We start from the raw sequence: 26,750 nt of genomic DNA on the forward strand, positions 1-26,750 counted from the left end.
AGTCTTCCAAGGGAAGCCAGAGGATGGAAGCACAGAGGGAAGTAGAGGTGAGAGCCCATCATGGTGGGGTTTGAGGAGGTGGGAAGAAGAGAGAGTGAGCAAGCATTGAGTTCTCAACCACTGTGGATTTCCTATGTATACATTTTCAGCTTCATGAAATAGTCCATTGTTTTTGCAATAGCTCCCCCTTTACTCAAGCTGCCTGAAATGAGCTTCTGTTTCTTATAACCAAATTGACTGAAACAATGCAATGATGTTGACCAATCTTCCTCCATGGGTGTGTCAGGCACAGGCCCTTGGTTTAGGTGGCCTGGGTGCTGGTCAATACATTTTAAAGAAGAAGGAAAAACTAAAACAAAAATGTGTAACTGCTGAATATACCTTAATTTGAAAATGTTCTTCTTTTTCCTATGGATAAGTCATATTGGTCAGACCACAAGCTGACATGTGAATTTATTCCCACCAAATGAGTCATTTGAAAAAAAAAGCAAAACAAAAAACCACCAAAAAAACAAAAAGCAAAAACCAAACACCTCCCAATTGTTCTGAAGGATAAAAAGGGAGATAGTTGGTCCTATCAGCTGGTACCCACAAAAAATAACCCCCCAAATCCGGCTTCAATAAATTTAAAACAATAATATTAGCTATTTCCGCTACCCCAGTGGGAACAGAGTTTTAATAAACTGCATACTGTCTGGAATAGTATGATTTTTTAACCTGGCAGGAGGTTGAGAAGTACTTGTTATACAGTCCAGAGTTGAAATAGAGCAAGCTTCTTTTTCATTCACACTTTCCTGAGAAGGTCTCTGTGAGTAGAAGACAAGGAACCTGGGTCTGAGCAGCTGAGACACACTTTTGAGGGATGTCAACTCCGCAGGACCTCAAATGCTATTGGATAATCTTTTTACTTGTCCTCAGATGAGATTCTAAGGAGACTGCAGTGTCTTGGTTTTGTTTTTGTTTTTTGCTTCTGTTTTGGAAGGGCCATGCGTTGGTGTTGGGAGGATGATGTGTTTGAGGAACAAATACCTAAGGGGCAGAGCATGGATATACACAGAAGCTGTCGCTTCTTTTCTGTTTTCTTCTGAAGTTCAAGTTCTGTAGTATGTTAGGTCTGATTTCTTGGGAAAAACCCCATCTTGGCTGGATCTCTCAGGAGCTAAAAGAGACGCTGAAAGAACCATATTTCGGTTTCCCCAAACTCTGTACTGAGAGGAGTTCATTCTGTGTCCCACTGAAGCTTTCTTGTGGAGTGTCACCCTTGTTCGCCCGTGTGTATGAGAAGCACAGCTGAATGTAACAGCCCTGGGGTCTTGAGCTGGTCACTCAAAGGAGCTTAAACTAAAACTACTGGTGTCTCAGCTGTGTGAGTGAATTTGGGTATGCAAACCCGTGAGACATTTGTGGGGGGGTCACCAAAAATGTTTGGGTGGTATTGGAAGGTGCCCAAGTTCTTCCACGGGTGGGGAGGGGCAATAATTGGTTACATTTGGATTTCTACTATAACCATCACAACATCTGTGTTCCCCCAGGGGAGGTTGGCACCAGAGAGAGACAAAGGCAGTGACATTGTACACATCTTAAATTCATTGTAACGGGCTGCTATTGACTGATGGTGTCCCCCTAAAATTCAAATGTTAAACCTAATCCTCCGTGTCATGGTATTTGGAGATGGGGCCGTGAGGTTGGAGCCCTGATGCTAGACTGAATGCCCTTATAAGGAGACACCGAGATCCCCTGATCAGTCTCTTGGCCAGTAAGGAACCAAGGAGAAGGTGGCTGTCTACAAGCCAGGATGCTGGCCTTCACCAGATGTTGGATCTGCTGGCACTTTAATCTTAGACTTCCCAGTCTCCACAACTATGAGAAATACATTTCTGCTTTCCAAGTCACCCAGTCTATGGCACTGTGTTTGTTATGGCAGCTCAAACTGACTAAGACGTGGGTGCTGAAGTAATTTTTATTTGCCACCTTCTGCTGGTCAGAAACAACTGGGAAACTACCCAACCCATAGTTTCAAGATGTTTGTAAATCTTTTTTTTTTTCTTGATCATTGATACTTCATATTCTAAGAGTATTTTTTTGTCTCTGACTCATCTTCTAATCAAGTGTTCCAGTGCCTATCTGAATTTATTATTCCAAGTATTAATTTTCCCCCTCTAGGTTTGCCTTGTGTCAATTAATGATTGTAGAAATGATAAAACAGATGACAAAGTAAAACATCAAAGAGGACACAGAGGTTCAGGAATGAGAAGACAGAAAGACATTGCTAATGGAAGGTGGTCAAAGAATACAAAGTTTCAGTTATAAGATGAATGAATTCCGGAGATCTAATGTGCAGGTTGGTGACTGCAGTGGATATAATGTATACTTAATGATATAATGTATAGTTAGAATTTGCTAAGAAAGTAGATCTCAAGTGTTCTCAATGCACCCACGTGCACACACACACAGAGCTTAATTATGTTAGGTGATGGGTAGGTTAATTAGCTTGATTGTGACAATTATTTTACAATGTATATGCATATCAAAACATCACATTATATATCTTAAGTATATATAATTTTAATTTATCAATTATATCTTAATAAAGCTAGAGAAAACAAAAAAGTTACATTTGTATAAGGCTTTATATTGTATCACGGATTGAATTAATAACAGAATAGAAACAACATAAACATTAATTAATAAAGAAATACTTAAATAAATTATGGTACATATCTCTGGACCAAAAAAAAAAAAAATCACCACAGTCATTAATAATATTGAGGAAGTTCTTTACAAACTGGTCTTTAAAAAAAATCCCTCCAAGATATATTATTCAGTTAAAAAAAAATGTTGCAATCTGGGTGGGCCAGGGAACTGGGAGGGAGTATGAGCAGGCAGAAAGATATTATGAAACATTTAAGTAAGTGATTGGCTAAACAGACAGAGCCTAAGGTTGAACCACTGCTCCCCTTATTAACCTGTGAATCAGGAAGGATCATTCTGCCTAGTTCAAGATCTTAGTGAACTCTTAGTGAACTTAGTGAACTCTAACTTCGTTGCTGTAGCCAGCCAGAGGGGCTAATGATGGTTGTCACTGGATTAATTTGTAAATCTAGGATAAAAAGATGAAGGAAATATTGATGGTATGTAAGGTATGCATTTGTAAGGATCTTATGAAAGTAGTAAGTTTTGTCTTTACTGTGCTACATTTAATATGCTTTATCTGATTTTGAGACGTGAGATTAGAATTACTGGCTTAACTATACCTTCTACTTTTTTTTTTTTTTTAAGATTTTTATTTATTTATGTGACAGAGGAGAGGGGGAGAGAGAGAGAGAGAGCACAAGCAGGGGGATGGCAGGCAGGGGAAAAGAAGGCTCCCTGCTTGGCAAGGAGCCTGATGTGGGGTTTTATCCTGGAACCTGGGATCATGACCTGAGCCGAAGGCAGCCGCTTAACTGATTGAGCCACCCAGGAGCCCCTTAGTTTTATTCACTATATTTTAAAGTTTATTGGGGTCAAACTAGTTGATTAAATATCAGAAAAATTGTACTTTTAAAATTTGTTAAATTTTCTTGACAGGCATTTGACACCTTGTATTACATATAGATACACTAAATATACAACTATACTATTAAATGTCTATTTTTGTTATTTATGAGAAGAAAATTTGTCTCTTGAACTTATGAGTTAATTTAAACACTGATCAAGGAATGTGAAATGGCTTTTCTCATTTTTGGACAATTACTATATTTCTAAGTAAAAAAAAACAAGATTTATAAGTTGAATTTGAACATTTATAAGGACTGAGATTCTTAATTGATACCTTTAATAAACTGAATACTACTTTTAGGCCCTGCTACAGAAAGTCTTTCTTTCTAGACACAAAATCCTTCTGACTTTTAAAAACTGCTCATTCCCATGGTGATCTCAGAGATGTGAGTAACTTAAATGCTTGAGATGGAAAATCTCAGGGAAAATACTTAATTTATTTGTCTAGACTTTTTATTTTTTATTTTTATTTTAAATATTTATTTATTTATTTGACAGACAGAGATCACAAGTAGGCAGAGAGGCAGGCAGAGAGAGAGGAGGAAGCAGGCTCCCCGTAGAGCAGAGAGCCCGATGCGGGGCTCAATCCCAGGACTCTGGGATCACGACCTGAGCTGAAGGCAGAGGCCTTAACCCACTGAGCCACCCAGGAGCCCCTGTCTAGACTTTTTAAATCCCTCTCCAAAGTCCAGGTTAACACAGCTTGGTTCGATCTTTGTAATTTCTACATTGAAACTTGCCTTACATTTGTCTTTGCTCCTTTCCTCCTTGGGAATGCTACTGGAGGGCAGTCGAGGTACAGGATTCAATTTCCCCACCTGGCTTCCCAGGAGGAATCGACTGCAAACATTTGTACTCCTTTTCTAACTGCTTTACTCTTTTACTAGCTTCCTAACCTCATTCTTCCCCTTGTGCAAAGATTTCTTTCTTTCTTTCTTTTTAAATTAACATATGTATTGTTTGTTTCAGGGGCACAGGTCTGTGATTCATTAGTCTTATCCAATACACAGCACTCACCATAGCACATTCCTTCACCAATGTCTATCCTCTAGCCACCCCAACCCTCTGCCCCCACCTCTGCCTCCAGCAACCTTCAGTTTATTTCCTGAGATTAAGAGTCTCTTATGGTTTGTCTCTCTGTCTGGTATCATCTTCTTTCATTTTTTTCCCCATCCTTCCCTATGATCCTCTGTCTTGTTTCTCAAATTCCTCATATCAGTGAGATCATATGATACTTGTCTTTCTCTGATTGACTTATTTTGCTTAGCATAATACCCTCTAGTTCCATCCACATTGTTGCAAATGGCACATTACAGGTTTTTTGATGGCTGCATAATATTCCATATAATATTCAATATTATATTCCATAATATTCCATATAATATTATATATTACATATAATATAATATTCCATATAATATTCCATATGCACTACATCTTCTTTATCCATTCATCTGTTGATGGACATCTAGGCTCTTTCAATAGTTTGCCTTTTGTGGACATTGCTACTGTAAGTATTGGGATTCCTCATGCAACTATTTCTAAGAAACAATTCAGTTATACAGAATTTCTCATGGTTTATAAAAGTTATCAGCAGTGAATTCATGGATACAGAAGATCCGTGTTAGGTTGATGGAAAAAGCGAGCATTTGCAGATCCTAAATGGGTTATGCTTTCCCTTGTCTCTATGATTGCGACAGCCTTTCCTCTCTGTGTCCAGCTCATTCCTCATTTTCTAAAATCTCATCTTGACTGCTTGAAGTATTTTCAGGATTCACTTTTGTCCCCTTCAACATTTTGGGGATTCATTCATGCTCTTGTAAATAGCTATTTGGTATTCTATTCTATGACTTATTCCATTATATTTATTCATTTCACTGTTAATGGAAATCGTAGGTGGTTTTAAGTCTTTTTTATTTATCACAAACAACGCTACTCTAAACAATCTTATAAGTGTCTCCTGGTTTACATGTGCAAGAATTTTCTAGTGTCTTTAAATATCTAAGAGTGGAATTGCTGGGCCAAATGTAATAGACGATGCTGAAGGTTGTACTGATTTTTACCGTACAACACGCGAGACTTCCCGTTGCTCCACGTCTTCATGAACACTTTTTAAAAATTGAGATGTAATTGACATACAACATTATATTAGTTTCAGGTATAAAACATATGATTTTGGTATGTGTATATATTTCAGAATCATAACAACCATCAGTCTAGTTAACATCGGTGACCATACGTAGTTACAAAATTTTGTCTTGTGCTAAGAACATTTAGGATCTACTTTCTTAGCAACTTTCAAATAGGCCATACAGTGTTATTAACTACAGTCACTATGCTATACATAGGAACACCTGATATTGTTAAGGACTTTAATATTTGCCAATCATGTGTTTAAAATTACATCTCATTGGGGTTTTATTTTGCATTTCTCCAATTACAAATAGTTGAGCATCTTTCTTCCTTTGTGGAATATGTGTTCTTTTTTGGGGGGTAGGTCTTTTTCCATTGAGTTGCTTATTTTTTTAATAGAGCTGGGTGACAGTCGGTTAAGTGTCTAAGTGTCTGACTCCCGGTTTCAACTCAGGTCATGATCTCAGGGGGGTGAGTCTAAGCATGTTAGTCTGTCCCATTGGTCTGTTTGTCTATTCCATTAAGACAGATCAGATTATCTTAATTACTGTAGTATTGTAGTGAGTTTTGCTGTCTGGTTGAGGACGTCTCCCAACCTTCTTTATCTTCAAGAGGTTTTGACTTTAATAAGCTCTTTGCCCTTTTGTATAAATTTTAGAGTTTGTTCATCAACTTCTGAGAAAAATCATTTAGGGATTTCAATTGGACTTTCATTAAATCTTTAAATCCCTTGTATAAGAAGTGACATCTTTGGGAAATCGTGCTTTCTAATCTGTGGAATTAGCATGTCCTCCCATTTATGTAAATGTTCTAATGTTTTTAAATATACATTTATAGAATTTTTTTGCAGAAAATTATTGCATGTGTTTTTTCTAAATTTATTCCTAAATATCATATGTATTTCTTGATCTTGTAAATGGTATCTCTTTAAAACATAAAACTCTTAATACTTTTTATTGGTATGGACAGTACAATGAGCTCTTACGAATTGGTATTATATCTAATAACCGTGCTGGAAACTCGAATGTTAACGATTTATAGATTTTATTCCCCCAGGTTTTCTATGCAGACAGTCATATGATCTACACACAGTACTAATTTTGTTTCCTCCTTTTCAGTTCTTATATCTTTTATCTTTTTGTGCTTATCTAGGAAGACTTAAACTTCTAAAACAAGATGGAATAGAAGTGAGAATGCATGTCTTGAATTGTTCTTGGTTTCAAAAGATAAACATTTTTTAACATCTCAGCACTAAAGAAGGTATTTATTGTCATTTTTTTAATGGGGACCTTTGAGTAAATGAAGGAAATTCTATTCTCTTCCTACTCAGCTGCACACTGACTTTCATTGAATGCTTTTTCTGAATCTAAATGATCATCTCCCCTCCTCTTTTTAATCTTTAGTGTCAATTACACCAACAGATTTTCTGAGTTTGCAGTACACTTGCATCACTAAAATAAACCTAACTTGATTATGATGTAGTACACGACAGATTGAACTCAGGTTACCAGTATTTTCTTTAGGGTTTTTACTTCTATTCTTCTGTGTGAGAACCCCACTCCACCCAACCCCTGCCACTGGTTTTCAAAAAAGAATTATGCTAATTTCGTAATGTAAATTGAGGTAATGTTTCCTCTTTTTCTGCTTTTTGAAAGAGTTTGGTAACATTGAAAATATCTGTTCCTAAAAAAAAAAAAAAAAAAAGAAGAAGAAGAAAAGAAAATATCTGTTCTTGAACTTTGGGAGAACTCACCTGTAAAACCACCCAGGCTTGGTTTTATTGTGGGAAGATTTTAAACTATTGATCTAATTTTGTTTGTAGTTACCAAACCATTCAGATTTTTTATTACCACTTGAGCCATTCTAGGAAATTGTCCGTTTAATCTAAGTTTTCAATTTATTTTTATAAACTTATTCATAATTTTTTTAATCTTTATAATCTCCACTCTATCTGTGGTTTGGCCCATTTTCCCCCCTTAGTTCTAATATTGTTTATTTATACCATCTCTCTTTTTTCTTGATCATTTATGCTAGACAAGTATTCATTTAATAATCTTTGTAAAGATCCAAACTCTGGCATCTGGAACCTCTCTCCTGTTTTTATTTTTCCCATTTCATTAATTTCTACTCTTGCCTTTCTTCTCTTTTCTTTTTTGTACTCTCTGTGGAGGGATTATATTGTTTCTAATCTCTGGATGGATTCTATTGTTTTTCAAAGTTAACCTCTTAAATTGCATGCTTAGTTCAGTCATTTTTAAATTGTCCTTTCTTTAAAAAAAGATCTTATTTATTTATACATTTGAGAGAGAGAGAGAGTGCATGTGAACAGGAAGGGGCAGGGCAGGGAGAGAGGAAGAGAGAGTTCCCCGACACGAGGCTCCATCTCACCACCCTGAGATCACGACCTGAGCCAAAATCAAGAGTTGAATACTTAACTGACTGAGCCACCCAAAGGCCCCTCAATTTTTCCTTTTTTAAAAAATATAAGTAATACAATTTTTATATAAATTTAGGAAATGAATTTTCTTTTCTGTACTGCTTACCCCCCCGCAACTAGTCTGGAAGTTATATGTATTCTATAACCAGTCTTTTTGTAACTCCCTTAGAAATTTTATTGTGACTATCTGATTATCAAGTCTAATGTTAATATTTATCCTTTTGAATCATCCAAGGACGTTTCTTTGTTTTTCCTATAATCACCTCTCAATTTCCCTATCATTGCCCAAAATTTAATTATGTCTTATTTTTCTTTTCCAGTCCTCACAAACAAAAGTTACTCTGTGATAGTGAAATTCTCACCACTTTGGGCCCCAAATTAATTCTTTCAAGTCCTAAGAGGGTCCACTGACTTAACCCTGTCTTTCATACCCGTAAAGACAGTGGACTTTGAGTCCAAGCCTGACTCAGAGGGTACCACAACCATTGAAAACATCAGATTCATGAAACGATTGCTATTTCTGAGAACTGTTTGTCTCAGCCAAATTTCCCCTTGAGTGAGATGATCAAACAACGGCGACTCTCTCCCCCCTTTCCTGTTTTCATACTCTGACACATACCGTGCTTTTTAATGAAACAACTTTAGGGGAATTTTCTAGTACCCGTGAAAGCCTGCTATTTAAAAATAAAATTAATGAAATATTTTCCCTTTTACTGGGATTCCACTAATTTCCATGGGTTCCCTTTCTTTTCCCTGTGGCTGAAGTCTTGAGTCTTTATTAGCAAATAAAGTCTTTGGGTAAGGGAGGAGGGGCGTGATACCAGAAAACAAAGCCCCTCAGTGAATGGCAGAGACGTGAGCTTTACTTGTCAGGGTGCATTCCCTGTGCTTCCTGAGTCAGCATTTCAGAAAAACCCTGTAGAGACGACAGACTCTGAGGGGGCCAGCACAGCACCAAAAGCGAAGTGAAAGCTTTAGATAAGAGAGAAGGGTGAGTATTCTCTCTAAAAAGAGAATTGTATTTCTGCCATGGGCCCTGAAGGGTCAAAGCAATTTAATTCTTTGTCCTTCCAGGCCTCCTGCTGTAAGTGAAGAACCACTTATTTCAGATTCAAGAAGGGAGCAGAGATGTGGCCTCTGGCTGCCCCACTTGAACACCCATGGCCTGACTCAAATGACCCTCTCAGTGGCTTCCCAGTAACCTACACTAGGCTTTTCTGATTTTGGTCTATTCCAATGCTAATTCCATGCCAAAGCCATAAAATGTGTGGGGGAAAAAAAAAAGCCAGTCTGTGACAGGATGCACATTTCACCCATGATACTGGAAGGCCAGCGCTGGGCCCCACAGTGGAGACAGCATGACTTTCTGGTCAAAGTCCTAGGACAGGAGACGACGGAACTCCAGAAGACAAGTGGCCAAGTTAAGCCACAAGATGACCGTGATGACTTCTGACTGAGAAGAAAAACGGGGCAGAGAAAGTTAATATGTGGGAATTTCTTATATAAAGTCTATACTCAAAATGATCTTTTCAGTTTTTTAGAATTCATAAAATGAGCTTTTCTAAAATAAGTAGACATCTTTTTGTTCAATAATGGGAAAATCTCTTCATAAATATGCTAGAGGAATTTTTTTCTCTCTCTCTCTGAGAATTCACTGCTTACAATATTTCCAGTATCTCTAGCTGTTACCTGTGAATATTAGTGATATTAAGCTATTTTGCTTCATCACCTAGTGTTTTAAGTTTTACTTGGGCTGCTGTAGTCAACAAATTTTTCTTTCATTGTTTCAAATAGAAAATGCATGTTTAGTTTTCCAACGCAAGCTTTTTGAAAGTATACTTTTTTCTTTTTACATAATAATCGGTTCAAAATATTTCAGTGTTCTGTGAGAATAGAAACTTTGTAATTTTACAGATGTTCATGTATGTCCTTTGTTTTAAATTATATTAATATTTGTCCAATGTCACCTAGGTGCCAGGTGTTGTTGCCAGTGCTTTACATATATTATCGGACCCTCACAATAGCCCCACGGATATGCGCTGTTATTACTTCTATTTTACATGGGGGTAGTCTTGGCACAGAGAGTTGCTGTGACTTGCCCCAGTCACACAGCTTGTAAGGCTGGGCCCAGGCTCCAACAGCAGGCTTCTGCCTCCACTGCCCACCTCCTCACACTCTACTCTGATACCTCTCTGGCCAGATGGGCTCCATTTTTCACCTGTTTCGCAGGCTCATACACATGTGGGAGCTGTATTACCTTCTAAAAGCCACTAGCACATTATGGTATCATTCCGCGTCTACGAGGTATCTGGAGCAGTGGAATTCATCCAGGCAATAATTAGAAGGATGGTTACTGGGTTGTTGGGGCAAGAGGAGGGCAGAATGGGGAGTTGTTGTTTAATGGGTACAGAGTTTCAGTTTGGATGAAAGGTGTTCTGGAGCTGGATGGCGGTGATGGTTTGCTCAACAATGCAAATATACTTAATGGCTGAAAAGTGTCTTTAAAAACGGTGAAAATGGGGGTGTTAAGCATCTGCCTTCAGCTCAAGTCACGATCCTGAGTTGTAGCATCGAGCCCTGCGTCAGGCTGTCCACTCAGCAGAGTCTGCTTCTCTCTCTGCCTCTGCCCCTGCTTGTTGAGGTCTCTCTCTCTCTCTCAAATAAGTAAATCAAATCTTTTAAAAAAGTGGTAAAATGTAAAATTTTATGTTAAATATCTTTTGCTACAATAAAAAAAAAAAGGCAAAAAAAAAAAACCAAAAAGAAAAAAACAAAAAAACCTCACCAACAACCCCCAAACAAAACCTTGCAAAGATTCTCTTCAACTGGCCAGTGACTCAGTGAACAGAGTATCCACCTGTCACTGGGAGCTACCAGTTAATGGAAAAATGATGTTCAACTTCGAACACTTCAGAAGTTGGAGATTGACCTGACAGATACTTATAATTTGGGAAAGTATGTATGGGTCATATTCTGTCACATATTTCTTTGTAGTGTTTCAAGATGGCGCTGTGTACTGGGGGAAAAGAGACCAGAGCAGTGCTTGGCCCAGATGTCTCGAGACCCGTGGTGATGCAGCTCCTTCTCTGCACTGGGAGCATGGGGACTGCTTGTCCTTAGTGGTCTCCAGGTTCAGCTCTGCAGTGGTTCTCCCACTGGTGCTCCAGCCCTTGGATGTTTTTGCTTCTGAGAAATGGTCTGTGGTTGCTGTGTTCTCCCAGCCTGGCTGCCTCCCTGGCCCCTGTTGCCAGCCAATGTCATTTCTCCTTTTTCCATAACTGGAGCCAACAGAATATATTTTTGAATGCTCCGCCTCTACCACAATCCTGTCATAATGGCTGCTATCTTATCAGACATGGCAGTACACGCACAGGCATGCTTACTCATCACTGGTTCATGGCCAGGATCCGAATTAACAGATGAGGAAGCTTTTCCCAATTTCTCCAGAGGAAAAGAGGATGCCCAAATACTCCTTTCCCAGGTCACTAAAAGTTTGATTCAAAACATTTTTCTCAATGTATAGTTACAGATCTGTGTGGTTTTTTTAACATACAAATGACTCTTGAATGTTTATATCCATAATGCAATGTCAGTCAAACTAATTGGACCATTTCTCTCCTATCAGATTGTATGCTTTGCTTTAATGTAGCTAGACAGTCAGTGCCACATCTGTTTTGTTCCTAAAATCACTCCAGCAATGGGGTGCCTGAGTGGCTCAGTCAGTTAGACTGCCAACCCTTGATTTCTGCTCAGGTCATGATCTCAGAGTCCCGGGATCAAGCCCCGCATTGGGCTCTGCACTCAGTGAAGGAGTCTGCTTAAGGATTCTCTCTCTCCCTTTCCCTCTGCTCCTCCCCCAACTTCTCTCTCTCTGTTTCTCTCCCTAAAATAAATAAAACTTAAAAAAAAAAGTCACTCCAGCAAGAAGCATAATGCTATGTACATATTTGGCATTTCATGAACACTTGTAGAATGAATGACATGATCTGTCCAAGGTCACATTGTTAATAAGTGACAGTTTGAAGAGGATCCAAAAAGGACCCTATAACACATCTCTTCTGTGTGCCCTATGTTTTAAAAACTGCCCGTGCACGTATATACACACGTGCACTCACACAGAGGCACGTGTGTATATATAGTTTCTTATACCCTACGAAACTAGGGCATAAGGAAGAGAAAGGCTGAAAAGGGAGGTCTTGCACCCCTAAGGGAGGAAGCACACATGAGGAAGGACACTTGTCCTTCACCGATCTTTATCCTTCACAGGTGGGCAGGAGGTGCCAGAGAGAATCCATGCCAGGGCGGAGGCTGTTGAACTGTCTGTCCTCCCTCCCAAGATGGCAGTGACATCCAGAGTCAGGTAGTCAAGTCAGTCACTGATTCATCTCACCCTGTCCACCCACCCCCCGCGACTAAGGCACATACCTACCCATGAGCATGCACACAGAGACATGTGGTGCCCACCCCCATCTACACCTATGCACACACACACAGATACATGTACACATATTCTGACACACCCACATTCTCACACACACCCACAGACACACACAGACATATGCTGTCATACACAACTTCACACTCGTGCCTAGGCATGTACACACAACACATGCACACTCACAGTCACACACACTTGCACGTGGGTGAGTCTGAAAAGGTTATTTTTTTGTGCTTTCTGAGGCTCCCTAAGACCCTTGGAATTTGGTTCAAATTTCTTGGCTTGGCATTTGGGATCTGCCACATGGAATCCCAACATGTCTTTCTAGTCTTTTCTATTCCCACAACTCTCTCTCTCTCTAACTTCCATTAGGAGTCCAGTGGGTGAAAGCCAGGACTATGCTGGTTGGCAGGGAGGCTGTGAGGTGGATGGCTGATGCCGGGATCCCTCTTGGGATCCCTGTTTTTCATCTACATCATTGAGGCCTTCCATCCCTGGTACATTCCTGAGGGCTGTCTAAGGAACAAGCTCCCATGAGGACCCTTCCTACCTTTACTCAAGCTTTTTTGTCTGTCCTGATCCTCTCCAAACTACCTTTTGAAATCTGAACTTCAGAACATTTTGTGCTTGAGAGCCCTTCTCAAACTCAGGTCTCTAGATCCCTCCCTCATGCCACATACCAGCCTTGAATTAAAGTTTCCTGGCTTACTTTCCTCATCTTGTCTTGAATTCTGGAGACTGGGTTGGTGAAGTGTTATATCTGCCTGTGTTGTTTCAAAGAGTTTAGCAAGATACCTTTGCACAAATCAGGTGTTCTAAAATCTTGTGTACTACTCTAAGGTATAAAAGTTGGTCTTAAAATAGACACTAATTCATCCACAGTTATTTAGCTGACTTTATAACATTGTGTGTTGAAATGTCTAAGGCTGCCATTTAGGTGGAAATATTATTCAACGAGGATAAAACATTAACCCCATAACTCCTTCCTGTGTCTGTGGATGTGAGACACCCTTCCATGGTCTGTCCCAGGGGAACAAGATTCTGAGCCAAAGGGAAGTGCAAGGTGTCAGGGAAGGGCCATAGTTTTTGGTAGGATGCAGGAGAAGACATCTAAGGCACAGAATAAAAGCGAGAATGTTCTAGAAAAAGGTATGCCCAGAGGGAAGAGGACAGAAAGAAAGATAAAATGGTTCAACAGACCATTTCTCTTAATTAAAAATTTTGCCTTGGTTCAGCACGTCAAGCCAAAGGTTCAAAATTGAATTTAAGGGATTTATGCAAAAGGATTGCCATTGCACTGTCTCCGTATTTGTTGAAATACAAATTGTTTCATCTGAATAGTCCAGTGATTGTCACTTGTGTATCATTATTATTAAAATGAGGCTCCCATATGAATAGCATATAGCCTTTGTATAAGCTACCTTGGGTTATGAGCTCTTAAGAGGAAAATGTCTATCCAAGTAAAAAAATATTATTATTGCTACTTTATTACTTTCAAATTCAGCCAAAGCTTTGTGTTGGGGCCACTGGGACATCTTACAAGCATTGCTTTGATCTCTACATTATTTATTTCCATATCAGTGTGAGTGTTTTTCCTGGGGAATCTCTAGTTTCTGGCTCAAGGCTTCTTTGGCAGCACAGATGCTGTGTCAGAAAGTGGGGCCCTGGGATTTGCCATTTCAATTCAACATGTAGACATACCTTTGAAGGCTTAAAAACTCTCCAAAGGGATGGGGGATTGGGGAGGAAAAGAGTTATTTTTCTCCTCCTACCTCCGAGTCCAATTACCTAATAAAGATTCATCATTCCTTTTGTCCGAGGAGCTCTGTGACCTAATTTTGCTCCTTGCCTTGTTTCAGATATCACAACCCATTTTTATGCATTCAGCTTTCCTAATGAAATCCACATGTCTTAAATCAATAAAGCCATTGTTCAGCTTCCTCTCCTATTTCTCTAGTGCTTTTTTGTCTGATCTGTTTTGTTTGCATACTTGTTTGTAGGAAAGATGTCTCTTTATCTAGAATTCCCCCATTTTGGGGGGGGTGTCTTTTTCTCATTTTTCTTTTTCATGATGATCAGTTTGTTCACTGCAGCTATTAAACATATAGTTCTTTCTTTAATGGGCTAGTCTAGAGGAAATTTTGTTTATACAGGTTTTCTTTCTCATTAATTGTTTGTTTTAGACAGGTTAAGAAATTAGCAGTGAGAAACTCAGTGTCTTTATTCATCATCTTTGTATGCAGGTAGGATGTACAAAACCCCAGTGTAAACTTCAGAAACTCAGCTTTTTTTGACCGTGAATGCTCTGTCTTTTCCCCAGTATCCCCAGTCTGTCCCTTCTTCCACTCAAGAGCCAGGCATTACTGAGTATGTAGATCTTCTTAAATTCTTGAAGTCCTCCAGATCACGTCGAGACCCTCTTTAGTGGCTTTCTGCTTCTAATGAACTTTAGGTCCTTGAGAGTTGCCTGATGGATAGTCAGTCTACTTCCCAAGAAACATTTTATTTACCTGAAATCCAGGACTTCAAAAATAGAAAACCTACCCACAAGCCCCAGAGTTCGTACCAAAGGGTGTTTTCTTCTGGAGTAGCTCTCTCCAAGTCTTCTCATAGATTCTAAATACTCTATCCCATCACTGTCTTTCAACAGTCAGGCAAGAGCTAGCCCAGCAGCATCTCCAGTGATCCCTCCAGCAATCTTTACTTTTTTGAATTTTTTATCTCTCTAAGTTGTCATGGCAGAAAGTGTGGGCCATATTAGTAAGCAGGCACTTGAATATAGATGAAGATGGTGGTGACAATGGTGACGATGGTGATGATGGTGATGTTGGTGATGATGATGATAGACTACCAGGCCCCATGTGGTAGTTAAAACATTAACATTGGGCCACTTTACTTACCCTATTCTCTTGGATTCAACCTTGCCAATGGGAAAGATAGAAGGAATAAATAAATGGTGGATCCCAATGTTCAGACACGCTCGATGACCCTATTATTTTTTCTTTTTTGTCTTTCTTGGCCTTTTTTGAGGTTCCTGCTTATGTCTTTTTCTCATTGAAAGTATCTTGCCAGAGTCATTGCAACTCTTTCCCCCTCATATTCCTTTTCTCCATTTTAAGTCATATCCTAAGTGTGGAAAAATGTCTCCCCCACCCCAACCCAAAGCTCTGTTGTTATTCTTCTGGACTTGATGTGAGAAGGTGAGCTTAGAATTAAATCCCCACATGGAGCATATTTAGGTAGCTAGCCACTTTAATAAGCACAAAGAAAAAGGGCACCTGGGTGGCTCAGTTGGTTAAGCAACTGCCTTTGGCTCAGGTCATAATCCTGGAGTCCCCGGATCGAGTCCTACATCAGGCTCCCAGCTCCATGGGGAGTTTGCTTCTCCCTCTGACCTTCTCCCCTCTCATGCTCTCTCGGTCTCTCTCAAATAAATAAAATCTTAAAAAAATTAAAAAAAAGCACAAAGAAAAATTCAGACTCACGCTGAACTGCTTTATTAAGATGTTTCCTTGAGGGGAAATAGTTGAAAGGCAAAGCAATGAATACAAGTGTGCTGCTTTGTCCACCCAAGAAATGTCATCAGCCTCTAGTCCTGCAGTTTCCTTCAAGGAAGACAGATAAAGGGAGAATCCTGCTCTGTCTGCTGGGGCCAGGGGTAGTTGCCAAACCCTCTTTCTGTCTTCATCTCCCCCTCTGGACTCTTCATTTTTCTGAAACATTTCCTTTTCAATTTCTAGAATTACTTCTTAGTCATTTCTGTGAACTAGTTCTGCACACCAATTTCAAGTCTGTTGGACATGCAGATATTTCCTGTGGGCAGGTGCTCTTTGGCTCTTTAGAATTATTTTTCTTCTCGACCTGAGGAGTTAAGAAGAGCAAGAAAGAGGTCTCTGGAAACAAAGCTTGGTTTCACTGGGACTGAATGAACTTTAATTAAAAAAGGTAACACGGTGTTTGGAAAGCGGACAGAGGTCCCTGGTATAGGGACACAGACATTCTCCCTCTGGCTGATGATAGGATCCTTTTGCTGGTTTGTGGACTGGACTAAGGCTGGGAAGTTCTCACATAGGCTCTGCTCTACCTCCCAGCCTAAATTCAGGAGTGGTACCCAATGTCATCTTTTTTTTTTTTTTTTTAAAGATTCTATTTATTTATTTGACAGAGAGAGATCACAAGTAGGCAGAGAGGCAGGCAGAGAGAGAGAGAGGAGGAAGCAGACTCCCCGCCAAGCAGAGAGCCCGATGCGGGACTCGATCCCAGGACCCTGAGATCATGACCTGAGCCGAAGGCAGCGGCTTAACCCCCTGAGCCACCCAGGCGCCCCCCCAATGTCATCTTGAGGCCAAGATCCCAGGGCCCCTCTTCAACACTCCCTTGCCTTACACAGGTGTTTGCTCCTGTTGGGATCATTACCTTTGTTGAGGTGGTCATGATTTGCCAGCTAGTCCTGCTGTGATGATGTTATGCCTGAGTTCTAAGTGGGATTGAGATGCCTTAAAAAAAGAACAGGCCATGTGTCGGGTCAAGAATAGCAAAAAAATTTTTTTTTAATTTCATTTTGACCACAAGTACTGTGTTGACAAAGATTTTCAACTGTGTTCTGGCTCAGCAGGAGGGAGGTGGCCTGGGGCAGGTATAGAAAGAGAAGGGGAGCAAGAATTTTGGCCCTTGGGATCTCACTCCTTTCACTGACAGAGGAGGAAGTGACCAAGAGCCTGAGGACTTTTCTCCTGAGTCCCAGAGCTGGTCTAAGTTTCTTTACTCCTTGTTCTCTTTCCTGGGGTTCCTTTGGTGACCATCAAGACCTATTCAGTCTCGCCCCACAAGCTCAGTGGAAAAGATGAGTGAAGAGAGAACCAAAGACATGGCTCCAAAAAGAGAACGAGGATGCCCATCCAGCACATTCCCTCGGAGTTTAGCCTCTGCCTATCAGCTGGGAGGCCTTGAATGATTCCCAGCCTCTTGGTGTAATGGTTTCCTCGCGTGGTTTTCTAGACGGGAATGATAAAGCATTGGTGTGAGGATTAAATGAGATGACCCATGAAAATCACTTGGCATATTTTCCTGGCACATGTTAGGTTCTCCCTAAATGTCAGCTATTGTTATCTAATTATATATAATCTCTCTATTTTCCCACTGAAATTTCCATTCCTTCTAGGGTGGCCCAATGCCGTGTATCGCTAATGACTCTAACTTTATCTTCATCAGGGGATCCTCCTCCATGGGACTCTGTGAGCATCTCTTGAAGACAGAATGTGTGGCTTTTTGGGAAATAGAGGCATCCAGAAATCAGAGAATGATGAATCTAGAAGGCATCTTGACCGTCTTCTCACACCTGGAATGCAGACCATGGAGCCAGAGGTGGGCCGGAAGATCTGCAGTGTCCCTCCACAGTCGTGTGGGTTGATAGAAACTTTGATAAAATCATGAAGAAGGTGGGTGATTTGGGGTGTTCCTGCCCTTTTGTCCTCTCTGACTTCAGCAGCTGTTCTCTTTCCCGGCACCCAGGGCCCACCTCAGTGTGTAGTTCCTGGGGCCTTTTCCTGGGCTCATTAAACCTTCATTCCTCGCGGGGTGCTGGGGGGTAGGGAGCATCCTAATTGGCTTTTAGGAGATTATCCGATTCTGGTGATTTACAGCGTTAGGAATGGCTGGTGCCTGTGACCACACGGCAATATTTACATTTTAAAAAGGAAAGCTATTAATCAAGATTATGGGAGTATGTGGTGCCATTTTTAGTCTGGAGGATTTTTATTTTCCACCGATATTTCAGGAAATCAGGAGCTCCTCAGTGGGTACCCCTCTTGTGGGATGTTGGCTGCCTATCACAGATTGAGAGAGAGCCTTCTCCCCTCAGCCCATGTTGAGTTTTCTCAAGAAGATATTCAGAGAAGAGGGTCTGAAAGTGCCCCGCATAGCTTTCTTCCTGACTGTTCAATAATTCTCACTGTCAGGACATTTCTTTCGTAGTGAACCTAAATCCTGTCTGTGCTGTTTGATCCATTCTATTTCCTCCTGTCCTGCCCTCAGTGGAAACAGAAAACAGCTGGTAACGTTCCTTGCACACAACAAATGATTCTGGCTTCTCAGGAGGCTTGATTCGAAGGTAACTCGTTAGAGCAGCCTCCCCCGCCCCCACCCCAACGCAGACCTCGGGGGCCCTCACTTGAAGGGTTGGGCCAGGGTCCCTTGCTTCAGAGAAAGCCGGAGCACCCCCCTCCTCCCCCTCCCACACCAGTTTAATGTCATTGCCGCGTGTGTGACAAATCCTGTGTTTAACTTGGGCGAGCTTCAGAGGGTCCTCCTTGAACCACATTCCAACTAAAAGCCTGCCGCAAAAGGCCGGCGTTTGAACCCGGTTAACGTTCTCCACAGCCTCGCAGATCTCCCGGATGTAGCCAACAAAACAGCCGCTGTGGAGGGCATGGAGAGTGTCACCATAGTCAAAATGGAGTATTTATCCATTTATTAGGCAGGGCGGGGGTGTATGGGTCATGCTGACACACAAAGTTGCCGAGCCTAAACTGTGTCTCCTCCTTATGTTATGCCATGTTGCAAGAGAGGGAGGCAGTTTTAATTACTGAATGGATTCCGAACTCTCACTTTAAAGTGGCAATAATACAAATGTGTGCCCAAATGTTCTTGCCAATACGACAAAAACATATTGCCATATCTCTAAATCCACTATCTTGAGACAAAAATAATTTCCCAGGGGTCCCTTCGGCTCAGGTCATGATCTCAGGGTTCTGGGATAGAGCCCCGTGTCCGGCTCCCTGCTCAGCAGGAGCCTGCTTCTCCCCCTCCCTCAGCTCCTCCTCCCACGTGTGTCCCCCCTCTCTCTCTTCTCTCTGTAACAAGTGAATAAAATCTTTGAGAAAAAGACATTTTCCAGGTTTTTTTTTCACCTTGCGAGCTTGTCTTTGTTATGCTAACTACTGCTTTTCAAGTGGGATTTAGGTATAGCTTTAAAATGCCAGAGTGTAACTCATAATGATAAAAATGGACATTGATTGAGCATGTGTTCTAAGAATTTGAGCTTCCTTAAGCTTCTCAATAACTCTATGGGGTAGGAACTGCTATAATTAATCCTTATATATAGATGAGGAAACTCAGGCACAAAACGATTAGGAACTTGCTCTAGGTCATCCATTAGCAAAAGGCAGAGGCAGGGCCTGAATCCATACGGGTCACTTCCAGAGCCCCGATGCTCAGCCACAGCGTGGCAGGACCTTTCTGCCCAAAGCCATGAGCTGAGAGTGCCAACTCTCTGAGGGGTCAGGTTGCATGATGGTGAGTAATTCAGCACATTATTTTATAATGATAAAACAGATATGGAGTCTTCTGCAAACAACCAACCTGAAAGAAGTTTTTAGTGTGTAGTGAGTTGTCTCAGACTGCACCCTGGGTGAGAGGGTACATATTTCCTCTCCTCCATGGCTGGGGCACACATTCAGGGACAAATGGAAGAGATGCTGTGGTGTACCTTATCTACTCATGGTTTCAGTCGTCCTGTGCTGAAGCCATAGGCTGGAGGTCAGATGTCAGATGGCAATGATAGAATTTCTGCCATTTTTCTTGGACTTTTGCTCTATCTCCCTCCCTCCCAGCAATGTCAAGTGTAGGTCATGCTAATGTCCGTGCCTGCAGGACAAGAAAGGAGCATTTCCTTAGACACTGGGACCAATATCCCAGAAGTAGGGACTGTGTACTGTCACTGGCCCATCACTTCCTGTGTCTTTCCTGGGGTCCTGTCCTTCTAATGCCCCACCCCAGGGTGGGCTCCACTTCCTCCCTGGTATTCTGGGCACATGTGCTTAGCTCTTGCCCAGCTATTTGTTGATGATATCGTGAAACTGGGCAGAAGTCAAAAGCTGAGCTCCTTTTATCATGTAAAGCATTTCAAATCTTGAAATGTGTCCCTATCACACTTAACCTCCTTTCTGGGACTTAGGAGCACAAGAGAGTAGGGTCCTGTCAGCTTCTCCTTCGTGGCACGTTTGTAAGGAGAAGCCAGCCCACAGCTGGGCGGATTCTCCTGGATAGACTCTGAGTTCTACCAAGGGCGATCCTCCATCTTGAAGGGCCCAGAGCTGCAAGTTTACATCAGCAAAGCAAGTTCACTCTATTGATGTCTTTGTTTTATCCTTTCCTTTCTATATTGCATGATTACAAACTAAACTCTAAGAAAGTCTGTGTTTATAAAATGCACAGCGTGCCAAACCAGTCTATCTCAAGAATTTTCTCCTGGTACTGTTAGGATGAACTTATTCTTTCTCATGTTTTTTTTTTGTTTGTTTGTTTTTGTGTTTTGTTTTGTTTTAATTAAACTTTTTGAAATAACTGCAGATTCACATGCAGTTGTAAGAAACCACACAGAGAGATCCCACATGCTCTCACCAATGTCCCCCCAATGGTGACATGCTACAAAACTGTGGTCCAATATCACAGCCAAGATATCCATAGCAACGCAGTCAAGATACAGAGCATTTCCAACAGCACAAGATACCTCATGTTGAAATTTTATTTTTCTTAAAGATTTATTTATTTAAATATTTTATTTATTTATTTGACAGACAGAGATCACAAGTAGGCAGAGAGGCAGGCAGAGAGAATGAGAGGAGGAAGCAGGCTCCCTGCTGAGCAGAGAGCCTGACGTGGGGCTCGATCCCAGGACCCTGGGATCATGACCTGAGTCGAAGGCAGAGGCTTTAACCCACTGAGCCACCCACGTGCCCCAAAGATTTATTTATTTAGGAGAGAGAGCATGAGCTGGGGATAGAGAGGGGCAGAAGGAGAGGGAGAAACAGGCTCCACGCTGTGCAAGGAGCCTGATGCAGGGCTCGATCCCACGACCTTGGGAACATGACCTGGCTAAAGGCAGACACGTAGCTGACTGAGCCACCCAGGAGCCCTCATGTTGAAAAGTTAGAGCCAAATTCACTTCCCTCTCTACTGACCCATGCCAGCCACTAATCTGTTCCTCATTTTATAATTTTGTCTTTTTGATAATATTATCTACAGAATTTCATACAGGATTGAATTGTTCACTCGGCCCAATTCTCTATGGATTCATCCAGGCAATGTTATGTGTGTCAGTAGTTTGCTCCTTTTAACTGCTGAGGAGTATTCCGTGGTAAGAGTGTGCCATAGTTTGGACAACTAGTCGCCCCACCGGAGGACATCTAGGATTTTTCCAGCTGGGGGCTCTTATGAATAAAGCCGCTATAAACATGTGTGCCAGGTTTTTGTGTGAACGTGTTTCATTTCTCTGGGATAAATGCCCAGAGGCGCAACTGCTGAGTCCTATGGTAGCTGCGGGTTTGTTCTTTTTAAGATACTGCCAAAGTGCGGGGCGCCTGGGTGGTTCAGTGGGTTAAGCCACTGCCTTCAGCTCAGGTCATGATCCCAGGGTCCTGGGATCAAGCCCCGCATCAGGCTCTCTGCTCAGCAGGGAGCCTGCAAGAAAGAGCTCTCTGATCAATGCTAACCGTTTTTGGAAAAGCACTGTTTTTTGGCATACATAGTGATGCCCATTGTTACTGATCTGCGCATCAATAAAGAAGCTGAACAGTTGCCTTAAAAAAAAAAAAAAAAAAAAAAAGATACTGCCAAAGTGCTTTCCAAAGTGGCTGCCCCATTTTGCACTCCCAGCAGCAATGCCTGAGTAATACGGTTTCTCTGCATCCTTGCTATCCTGATAAGTGTGTTGTGAGACCCCGCTGTGGTTTTAATTTGCCTTTCCCCCAGTGGCAAAAAAAAAAAAAAAAAAAAAAGCTGAACATCTTTATGTATACGTGGTTGTCAGCTGTAGGTCTCCTCTGTGAAATCTCGCTTCAGGTGCTTTGCCCATTTTCTAAAGAGATTTTTTTTTTTTTTTTTTTTTTTTTACTGTTAAATTTTGAGAACACTTTATGTATTTAAGAGACTGGACCTTTGCTGGCTATGTGGATTTCAGATATGTTCTCACCATCAGTAGCTTGTCTCTTCATTCTCTTAACATCGTTTCTGGTAGTACAAAAGTTTTCAGTTTTACCAGAATCCAATGTTCTATTTTTCTTTTATGAATTGTGTTTTTGGTGTTAAGTCTAAAAAGTCTTTGCCTAGCTCTTAATCTCAAAAATCTTCCTCTATTTTTTTCCTAAACATTTTATATTTTTACATTTGAGCCTGTACTCCCTTTTGAGTTTATTTTTGTAGAAGGTATGAGATAGAGGCTTAAGTTCATTTTTTGGGTGTGTCTGGATGTCCAGTCGTTCAGGTACCATTTGTTGGAAAGACTACCTTTATTTACTCCACTGAACCCTTTTTTGCATTGTTGTCCAAAGTCAGCTGGGCATATTTGTGTGAATCTATTTCATTCCTCATTCCATTTATTGGTTTATGTGCCACACAGTTTTGGTTCCTTACTGAACAAGATTACTTACACTAAGAAATTGCATTATAAATTGCATTAAAGCTGTATATCAGTTTGGGAAGAATGGATATCTTTACTATGTTAAGTCTTCTGATCCATGAACAAGGTATGTTTACGAATGCAGACCCTGTTTGATTTCATTCATCAACATTGTGTAGTTTTCAGTATACAGATCTTAGGCCTGGTTAGATTTACACCTAACTATTTCTTTCTTTTTTTTTTTTAGAATTTGTAAATGGTATTGTATTTTTAATTTCAGTGTCCATGTATTCATTGCTAATATATAGAAATACCATTGGTTTTTGTATATTTATTTTGTATCCTGTGACCTTGATGAACTCATTTATTAGTTCTAGGAGTTTTTAAAATAAATGCTAGGGTTTCTTATGTAGACAATCATGTCATCTGTAAATAGGGACAGTTTTATTTCTTCTTTTCTGATCTGTATGTCTTTTCTTGCTCTACTGCACTGTCTAGAACTTGTAGTGCCATGTTGAGTTAGTATAGTGGGTGTGGGCATCCTTGTCTTGTTCCTGATGTTAGGTGGAAAGCATTCAGTGCTTTTACATGGTCTAAATAAACCAGATAAAATAGAAATTAGTGAAGTGAGTTTAAAAACATGACCCAACTATATGTTGTCTATAAGAAACCCACTTCAAATATAATAATTTAGACAGGTTGGAAGGAAAAACATTGGGAAAAGGTATATCATGCAAACCTCAATCAAAGGGAAGTAGGAGTAGCTATATTAATATCAGATAAAGTAGCCTTCAAAGCAAAAAAAAAAAATTAGCAAAGACTGATAAGGAGATTATATAATGATTAAAGAGCCAATCCACTAAGGAGACAGTAATCCACTGTCATTTAATTTCCAAATGTTAGAACATTTTCCTACTATCTTTCTGTTATTGATTTTTAGTTTGATTCCATTACAGTCAGAGAACACACTGCATGATTTCAAGCTTTTTAAATTTCTTGAAAAAAAGTTTTTTAATGGCCCAGGGTATGGTCTATCTCAATATCCAGTCTGTAGGCACTTGTGAATACATTATGCCATTGCTGGGTGGTGGTGTCACTCCCCCCCGCCCCCCAGGTAATGTTCCAACTCCCTACTCTTCTCTGACATCCCCTCTGTGAGGACAGGGAAGGTGGGGAGAAAGGTGCCCCACTGCAGCCTGTGAAGATGAAAGTCCAGCCTCCCTAGCTGGCCTTTTCTGACAGGAGTGGGGCCACAGGTTTTTTCCATGGTGTTTGATTGAAACAGTTATTGTCTCAAATAACCTGTCTTACTAGGCTGCCCCTTTCCCGACCCTTTCTCTTCTTTTGTGCACATGGGTTTTTCCAGTCACCGGCTTCTTCAGCAACATGTCTGGACACATGGGACAACATGGAAGTCCAGGAAATTCACCACGGTTTCATTCTTTGGGTCCCAAGTTCTCTAGCCCATTTTCCCGCTTTTTCCATGGTTTCATACACAATGTCTGAGGTTTCTAGTTGGACTTAGCAAATGGAATGGGAAAAAACTACATCTACCCCATCTTCCTGGAAGAAGTCAGTCTCTCATGACTTTAACAATATTGACATAAAAAAGCACAGCCCTTTGATTCTCTGGCCCTCATCCGCTTGATCATCCACTTCTCTCTTTTCTTAAAAAAGTTCGTCAAATCAGGGAGAACAATGACCCCTCTTTGGGAGAGGCTTGAAGGGAAGGAGACAAAATGTTGCTTGGGTCTCCATGTATTAAATTCCATTCCCTACCTCTTCTTTATTCCCTTTCAGGAAAAGGGCTTGGACTTCCTGTGTTTGTCTACAGTGCTTTGTTCTTGGAGTATGCCCTGGGTCTAGAATGTCAAATGTCTTCTGGAATTGAGGTCTGGGCACAGATTAAGGATAAGATTAAACCTACTTAGGTGAGGCACATGCAGTTGGCACGAAGCAAGAGCGGGAATGTGAGTGGTCTCACATGGAGAAAACCTGTCTTAGCTTGGGTGGCCATAACAAAGTCTGGGAGATTGGGTGGTTTAAATATGAAAGTTAATTTTCTCTACAGTTTTGGAGGCTAGAAGCCCTAGGTCAAGATGCCAACAGGGTTGATTCTCTCTGAGGCCTCTCTCCTTGGCTTGCAGATGGCCATCTTCTCCCTGTGTCTTAGCAAACTATCTTTCCCGTGTGTGTCTGGGTCCAAATCTCCTCTTCTAATCAAGACACAAGTCAGATCAGATTAGGGCCTACCTTAATGACTGCATTTAAGTTTAATTGCCTCTTTAAAGACCGTATCTTCAAAGACAGTCACATTGAGGGTTAAGGCTTCAACCTAAGAATTTTGGAGACAACTTCTGAGCCTGAAATAAACCCCAGGTAGGAAAATGTGAAAGTGGAAGGCAGAGGGGTAGCATGAGCCCTCTGGTGAGACTTCAGGATGGAGCGCGTCAGCAGAAGTGTATCGACTGATTGATTCAGTGGTTTTTTCAACGGATCCTGATGTGATGTTCATTCGTGGAGGGTCCTGGCCTTGCCTGGTTCAACTTGTAACTTTATTTATTTATCATTATTTTTAACACAAGGGAAAGTGAGGTTACTAGGGGAATTTTCCTAGGCACTAAATGCTTGCCAACTCTATTTTTCTTTTTCAGTGAGATACATACAGTAAAGTGCATAAAATGTGTCAATCTGGAGTGTGCTACTCAAGGTTTACAGATGTGTACACCTTTGTAACCAGCACTCAGATCAAGACATAACACATGTCCAGCATATGTGTCCAGGAAGTTCCTTGTTTTCTTTCTAGTCAATTCCTGGTTTTCTGTCTGGAGGTTACCACTCCAGAACCCTATTCTTGAATATCGTGTAAGTGAAATCATACAATACATACTCTTTCGTGTCTGGCTTCTATTGCTCAACATAATGTCTGTGAGATTCTTCTCTGTTGTCCTCAGTGGTCTGTAGCCTTTATTGCTGATTTGTAGTCTATTATATGAACATAGCACAATTTAATTATCCATCTCTTTATTGATGGATGTATGGGTTATTTCCAATTTGGAGTTATTATGAATAAAGCTGCTATAAACATTCTTGCATATATCTTTTGGCAGATCTATGCACAAATTTCTCTTGGGTACATAAATCTAGGAGTAGGATTTCTGGGTCGTATCAAGACCACTTATTAAATTAAATTAAATTTGATAAACAGATACGAGCAAGTTTAGGTTACTTTTTTCAAGTTTAGGTTACTTTTTTCTTTGGTTAGGTTATTTTTTTGTAGTGGTCCTCCAGACTTCAGTCAAGGGTATCACATATCTTTGTGATATTTAGTTATACAATAACTTTAATTGAAGGTACAATCAATTATAAAAATACCACCGCTTAAAGATGGTTTTACATTAGAACTAAGTTGTAGCAAGGTGGGGATTATCCAAAATACAATACAGTTTATATCCTTAGACTTCTGGGTAGGTGTCACATTTCAAAGTAGAGCCCCCTTTTTCAAAGATTTCATGGAAGGAAGAAATTATGTACTAAATGCCCAGTAATGACATGAATCAGAAAAATTCTCACCCTTCATACACTCTTCTATTGCACTGTTCTGGCTGTTTGAGAGAAACAGAATTGATAATGTGTCATCAAAATGACTCATCTTTGCCATCAGGAGTTCGATTTTGCTAGAGGATTAGACTGGGGTGGGTTTGGACCCGGGGTGGGGGGGTGCATTAAGAGGTTGCTCCGGACCCCAAGTGGTTGTGCTAGTTCCCGAGCTGCCTGAAAAATACGTGCATCGATGGTAGTAGGAT

At 40.7% G+C, this 26,750-nt stretch overlaps 1 long non-coding RNA gene across 1 annotated transcript; it reads left to right on the plus strand.

The window, feature by feature from the left end:
* Positions 1-2,962: 2,962 nt before the first annotated feature.
* Positions 2,963-19,310, plus strand: LOC116588353. Its single transcript, XR_004284900.1, has 3 exons — positions 2,963-3,131; positions 6,826-6,933; positions 17,760-19,310. It is a non-coding gene; the product is annotated as an uncharacterized LOC116588353 (long non-coding RNA).
* Positions 19,311-26,750: the final 7,440 nt, after the last annotated feature.

Source organism: Mustela erminea, chromosome 4 (assembly GCF_009829155.1).
Source record: "Mustela erminea isolate mMusErm1 chromosome 4, mMusErm1.Pri, whole genome shotgun sequence".
NCBI classification, from domain to species: domain Eukaryota; kingdom Metazoa; phylum Chordata; class Mammalia; order Carnivora; family Mustelidae; genus Mustela; species Mustela erminea.